This window comes from Pinus tabuliformis, chromosome 1_1 (assembly GCF_031772625.1).
Source record: "Pinus tabuliformis cultivar Carrire ecotype Pingquan chromosome 1_1, CPIR1, whole genome shotgun sequence".
Lineage (NCBI taxonomy): Eukaryota > Viridiplantae > Streptophyta > Pinopsida > Pinales > Pinaceae > Pinus > Pinus tabuliformis.
The window spans coordinates 329,729,302-329,736,033 of NC_142297.1; the positions used below are offsets into that span (position 1 = coordinate 329,729,302).

At 36.1% G+C, this 6,732-nt stretch overlaps 1 protein-coding gene across 3 annotated transcripts in view; it reads left to right on the forward strand.

The window, feature by feature from the left end:
* Positions 1-672, forward strand: part of LOC149212900 (uncharacterized) — a 63,520-nt gene extending 62,848 nt beyond the window's left edge. For all 3 annotated transcript variants that reach the window (XM_089391924.1, XM_089391922.1, XM_089391923.1), the window contains 2 exons: positions 146-240; positions 325-672. The gene's annotated coding sequence lies outside the window, so the exon portion shown is untranslated. The remainder of the gene's footprint in view (positions 1-145; positions 241-324) is intronic.
* Positions 673-6,732: the final 6,060 nt, after the last annotated feature.

Consider the following 6,732-nt stretch of genomic DNA (forward strand, 5'->3'; position numbering starts at 1 on the left):
ATTTTAGCCTTGCTAACTTATGGTCATGATAGACTAGAATGTTTCCACAATGGTACATCGATATTAATGATAATCAACTCTTGCCTCAGTATGATTAATTATATTATCAGCATTTAGAGCGTTTTTCTGTTGGGTACCAATGCAGGGAACTGTACTAAAGATCATTTCATTTTAGCCAATCTGTATGCTCCACCTGGCACCAGGCCTTAATCATATATTTTCACACTGCTTTCGGATATGGTGAGTTAAAATGCTTTTTCTACAGATTTTATTTAGAGTAATAATTTGAAGTTGTGAATTTCTCCTGATGGGATTTTTCTACAGCTGTAAATCTTTGTGGCACACAGTTCGGCTGACTGCAATTGGTTTTCTGTGGGAACACTGGTGTAAGGTTACTTTTAATGAGGATTGCTTTAAGCAGAGTCACCTGCGCTTGTGAAAGTCAAAGTCAGCGCCCTCCATCGAGATGTTGAGTCCCTCTTGATGTGCAGGCTCATATGCTTGCTATTTTGGCCTTTTTAGGGGTGTATTTTCCTGGTACCCCTGTTGTTCATGTGTTGTAATTTTCTTTCTTTCATGATGTATCTGTTTGTTCTGTGAAGAATAATATACAGCATTTATGGAAAAAAGATCTCATCCAATGCCAATATTTATTCATTTGTCTGCCTTCATCTTTTCTAGACCAGACATATTCTAGAAGTTAGATTTGAGAAACTATAGGCTATGAAAAGAAGATTGAGATAAAGGTGATTTAGGTGTGTATCAGAATAGTAATTTTACCTAGACATTATTTGACCAATTCTTGCTTTTTCAGTCTTTGAGAAAAATTAGACTTTTAAATTGAACATTTGACTTGTAAGGTTAAAACTTAATAGGCAAGCATAGCTGATATAGACGAATGCACCTGAAGACATCATCATGCCATAACTAACACAAAGGTTTCTGGTTAATATAGAAGTTTACCTCATTTATGATCTACTATCTATTATCATATTCTGGAAACATAATAGCAGGGTAGTGTTTCCTTCATCTGAAGTGTTACCATTGGAAGATTTATTCTGGAAAATGAGTATATAAAGTTTAGAATCGTGGACAGTAAGGCACTACAGTGCAGGCTTTATCACCTGGTTCCACTCTATTCAAGTTTTTCTCCCCTTAACAAATTTCTTAGCTTCATTTCTACAGCAACTTCAAAATCGTGAAGAACTCCCTTGATATCCCTCATATATTTCATAAAGTACATGCCATCAGTATATATTGTTATTGTGACTGACAAATTGCATCCGTCACATACTGAAGATTGGTTTTAACTAACCAGAGAAAATACAAAAGATTTAATCCCAGAATAACAATAGTGTCATAGACTGATCATTCAACCACTAAAATGAACCATTCCAAGTCCAATAGTTGACATACGGAAGTTCAAAACACAAGACTAGTTAGTTACATGCCAACAATTAGAATTGTCCATAAATTTTCCTTTGAGAATTAAGGTCAATAGCGTGTCACATTTACTCATAATTAAGGTCAATAGCGCATATTAAATTGGTCTCACTAGTAAATGAGACGATAAGGTTTCCATACCTGAATTGCAATTTCAAAATAACTGGCCTTCTAAGTTGCTTTTAAAAAGGAAGGCAACCAACAGACATAGTAACAGTTTGAGCATTACAGATGAAGTCCTAATGGGTTTGTATAGCGCTTGGCTTCCTACAACCGGTTCTATGAATGACCCAAACCCTTGATGCCTTGATCATTCATAGTTAGATTTATCAACAAGTAGGTCAATCCAAGTTAGTACATGCTATACTACACCTCACCTGTCACTAGTGCTAGTAATTACATCCTAGTACACCTTATTCTAGATTGCAGTAATGATAAGCAGTCAACATGAACATCCTTCTAGTTTGCATGCATCCAAAACACTACCATATCCACCAAGCATCTTAAGAGGGAGTAGGCTGATGGGTCGATGAAACACCCTTCGTGTTTCGCGCTCGCTCGCCGCTGGCGAGCTCATCCACCCTGTCAATAGAAGTGGGCCCCATCTCCAAAACAAACTTTTCTCCGTCTCAACTTTTCGTCAATGTCTCCATCTGCGGAGAGCCGTTTGCACGCTCGTCGACTATGACACGACGGCCCACTGAACTCATGTAGCCAAATCCAGAAATGAATTGATGAGGGATTCTTTAATCGTCTTGCAAGCCTCCCTTTCCCGCCTTCTATTTTCTGAATTTCATTCGCTCCCTGATCATTTTGAAACTCCTGCATCCTCATCTTCAAAGCAGTGTTTTCATTGATCGGATTGCAAAAATTGCTCCAATTTCCCCAGCTGGGTTTGATGTCTTCCATTTGCACGTGCCTATAACCAGAGCAACGAAGTTCGACATCGCTCAGATTGTAAGTTCAAAATCAAGCAGACCATGTGCGTTGTTTGTTCATGTAAGAAATTACAAATAGGAAATTTTTGTTTATATTTAAATTTCTTTAGCAGACTTAAAATGGAAGCATGCTCATAAACCTATAGTTATCATCCTTTCCTATCCTACCTACACAGATTCCAGCTCTGGTTATAAGCATACTTTTGTTTTTCTGCATGTCAATTCCCACTATTCATTGTCAAAACCCAATTTGTAAAACCCTTCCACAGGAACTCATAGTGGTTCTCATCAAATCAAATTTCCTTACATTTTTGAGCAACAATACAACAATGGGGGATTCACCTTATTATTAATATCAACTATTTACCTTCATCCTCCACATTACTAATTTAGATTCCGCAAATAAATCTTAGTATATATCTATGTGCTTATACATAGAGTATGATGTATGCAAGTATAACTAATATATAATTAACAGACTATTATATAATTTATGCAGACTATTATATAAAGGAAATGTCGTTCTAGGTTTTTTTTTATAAATTTATGTAGACAATATTGTACTGTTTGACCAGTTCCCTAGTAGAAATAGGAGAGCACACAACTGGTTGTTGCTTGTCAAGGGTTAGGAGAGAACCAAACTTGATTGCGAAAAATTCATTGGTTCATTGTTGCAGCAACAAATAATTTCACCGCTGTGGCAACTCATTGGTTTTCTGTTGCGACAACTCGCTGGTTGACTGGTGCGACAACTCACTGGTTAACCGTTGCGGCAACTCACTGTCTGACCGTTGTGGCAACTCACTAATTGACCTTTGCGGTAGATCGCTAATTTACCGTCGCTGCAATCACTGGTTGACGATTGTGGCAACTCGCTGCATCAACTTTGCAACAACTTGTTGGTTCATAGTGGTGGCAACTCATTGGGTCACAATTGTGGCAACTCGTTGGGTCACTGTTGCAACACCTTTCTGGGTTATTATTGCAACAACTTGTTGGGTCACAAAATGGTAAAGCAAGTCAAATAGAAAACAATCATTGCCCTTCTGGTGCAAGACCCTAAGAAAATATCATATTTTCTAGAAAGGATTTAGATTGTACATGGAAATAAGATGGAGATGGATTAGATTGTAAAAATCCCTTCAAATAGAATTGAAGACTCTTTTAGAGGAGAGGAAATTGGAAGAATGTAACTAGTGTCAGTCTTCATAATTGTATTTGAGTCATGATATAATGTATTTGTCAAAAGAAAGAAAAATAAATTTTATTATAAATAAAATTGACTTATTAAAGCATGGGTTTCATGCTTGGGTCAGTTGTTTTTAAGTCAGAGCCTCCATTGAAGGCTTCTAGGGTTTATGTCAAGTGTCATTGTCCATGTCATATTGTAAAAGATACTTCTTGAGATTTATTTGTCAAAAAAAAAACATTTTAATATAAAATAGGCCAATTAGCCCCCCTCCACCAAGTCAGCCTAAAACTGGACAAGTCGACCTAATTGAAAGGCATAAACTCCTATATAAAGGCAACAACTCGACCTCATTTGGAGCATCCACTGATAAAGTTCGATCTGCATCTTCTGGGGCAAGAAAAAGTGCGAATTTCAAGGGAAGAAGAGGAAAGGTTTAGTGAAGAAGGAGGACATTATGTACCTAAGGAAGTCGAAATTCTCTCTCTTATCTTGCACATGTGAAGGAACTGAAGCCGTTGGAGGGCTAAAACTGCAGTTTTGTTGTTGGGCCGAAATTCTGTAGCTGGGGTCAAAGTTTTGTCGTTGGGAAGCCTAAATTTTGGGTAGTTGTTGGGTCATAGCTATTGGAAAAGAAGAGACTATGGAAGGTTGCTTAATTATATTGAAAGGTTGACTTGGTGGAGGAGGAAGGTCTGTTGGTCTAGGGTCTTGGTCTATCTCATCTTGATTTTGAATCTACTGAAGGAAGAGTTTTGACTGGGTTTTCCCTCATAAGGGGTTTTAGCCCTGGCTGAGTGCCTACTTCTGGTGTCCCTGATCTTCATGTTTTACTTTGATGATTGCTTGATGAAAAGATAAAAGAAGAACATAATAATATTACAAGTAATTATCAATATAAGAAAATATTTCCTCCTTTACGATTTTCTAACATGGAATCAGAGCTAAGGTGAAAAATAAGGAAAACGACAGACTGAAGATCTATTAAAAAGAAAGATATAAGAAAAAGGGGTTTCAAGGAAGGTCACAAGGAATAAAAGATAACAATATGAAAAACTCAATGAAGGGAGAAAACAAGCTAGAAGGAGCCTCCAACTACAGGGCATGGCAAAAGAGGATAAATCTCATCCTCGAAAACAACAAAGTTCTGGGTCTTGTTCAAGGAAAAGTAAAAAAGCCTACAAATGAAGCAAAGAAAGTAAAGCTCAGAGAAACCAAAGTCTTGGCCATGAACCTAATAGTTGATGGAGTAAAAGACAACCCAATACCATATATATCCAAAATAGAATCTGCTTAAGAAATGTATGAGGCTCTTTCAAAATTATTCACCATCATGAACATTAGTCAAATAACAAGCCTCAAGAATGAATTAAGAACTATTAAGATGGCAAAAGACGATAATGTATCATCCTACTTTATAAGGATATCTAGAATCAGAGATGAACTCGAAGCAATATATGAATTTGTCCCAGAAAAGAGCTCGTAATTAGTGCTCTTCTAGGACTACCAAAATCTTGGATTACTTTTGCATCGAGACTTAAACAGTTGAAAGGATACTCCAACATTTAAACAAATGTGGAATGCATGAAGTAAAAAAGAAGCTCAAATATCATTAGTAATCAACAAGAAGCAGGACGAGGAAGAAAACACCTCTAATGCTTATTCTGCTCATCACTAGAAAGGAAATTTCAAGAAATTCAAAGTACCAAAGAAGAAAGTAGACCTATCCAAGATTGAATACTACAACTATCACAAGACAGGTCATTACAAAAATAAATGTCCAGAGAATCAAGGAATAAGAAGAGAGATAGGGATCAAACAAATGTTACCAATGAAGCTCCTCCTAAGAAGAACAAGACTGAAGAATCAGAAGTCAAGGACTTATACTGCTAAGTCCTCTTTCTCTCACATATCCCTCTTAGTCTTCTATTTTAAGTTTTGAATTGTTTTCCTTTATGTTTTGATTTCTAGGGTTTGTAGGTCTAACATGTCTTGTTAGAACATTTTTGAATTATTTGATAAGCTGTAGGTATCCCTCAGAAAGATTGGATTAAGAGGGAGCCTTCACCATTTTACCAAAAGATAAGTATTTTTTTCGTTGTTTCATCTTTTCATGTTTGGTTTCCTCATATTAATATTTGTTTGTATTGTATGCTAATAACCTTTACTCTATATATATTTCCTTGGGTAGGAAAGCTTGTAGAATGCACAAATGTTATGGAGGAGACTTCAAAGGATAGACTTGAAGCATGGAAGAAGTTCTGTTGCAAAGGAAGCCCTTCAAGAATTGAATTCCTATAAGGTTTGTTAAATAACAACTCAAGGTATGTCTTAGATTATAAGTTTTGCTACAAGGTTCTCTTCATAGAAAATGTATGTTCATTTTCTTTTGAAATTTTCTTTACATTACTAACATTGTTATGTCTAGGGTTTTGAATATTAAAGATTCTTGATAGGGTGATTAATCATTAGATTGAATCTACCCTCATCATACTTTCATTTTAATCATTCTTGTGAAACCCTAACCTTTAGGGTTCACTATAAGCCCTAACCTCTTAATGTTAATGGTATGTCTATATTGTTAAAACCCTAGTCATCTTAGGGTTGTTGATAAAGTCTAGGAATCCTATTCTTTTGATGTTTAGGGTTTTGGTATTGTTATGATAGAAACCCTAGTCCTTTAGGGTTTGTTGTTAATGTTTAGATGAAACCCTAGATATTTAGGGTTTATAAGCAAAACCCTTATAATAATTATAGAAAGATCCTAGGAATGAAAGCCTATGTTCATATTCATCTGTCTGATCGAAATCCTATTCTGGTCAATATTGTTGTATATCTAAATTTGATGTATTAATGTTTGTGTATTGGGTTTACCTAGTAGATATTGTTGTGAGATTCAAGTGCATGGTTATTGATCAGGTGCTCAAAATTAGGGTAAAAAATCAAAGTGTCATAATTTTGATGACATTAGTTTCAGATCGAAGAGCTCATCATTCTGATTCCAACGGTGTGATTGACACTCAATCCGAACTCGTATGAAGAAGTTAAAGCAAGTCAAAGTTTAGGTTTGACTTGGACAGATGGCAGAAAAAGATGAGGTGACAAGGCCCTTCAATTAATGGGCAAGCGCCAAGTGGTAGGCCGCCATTGGCCCCCATATAT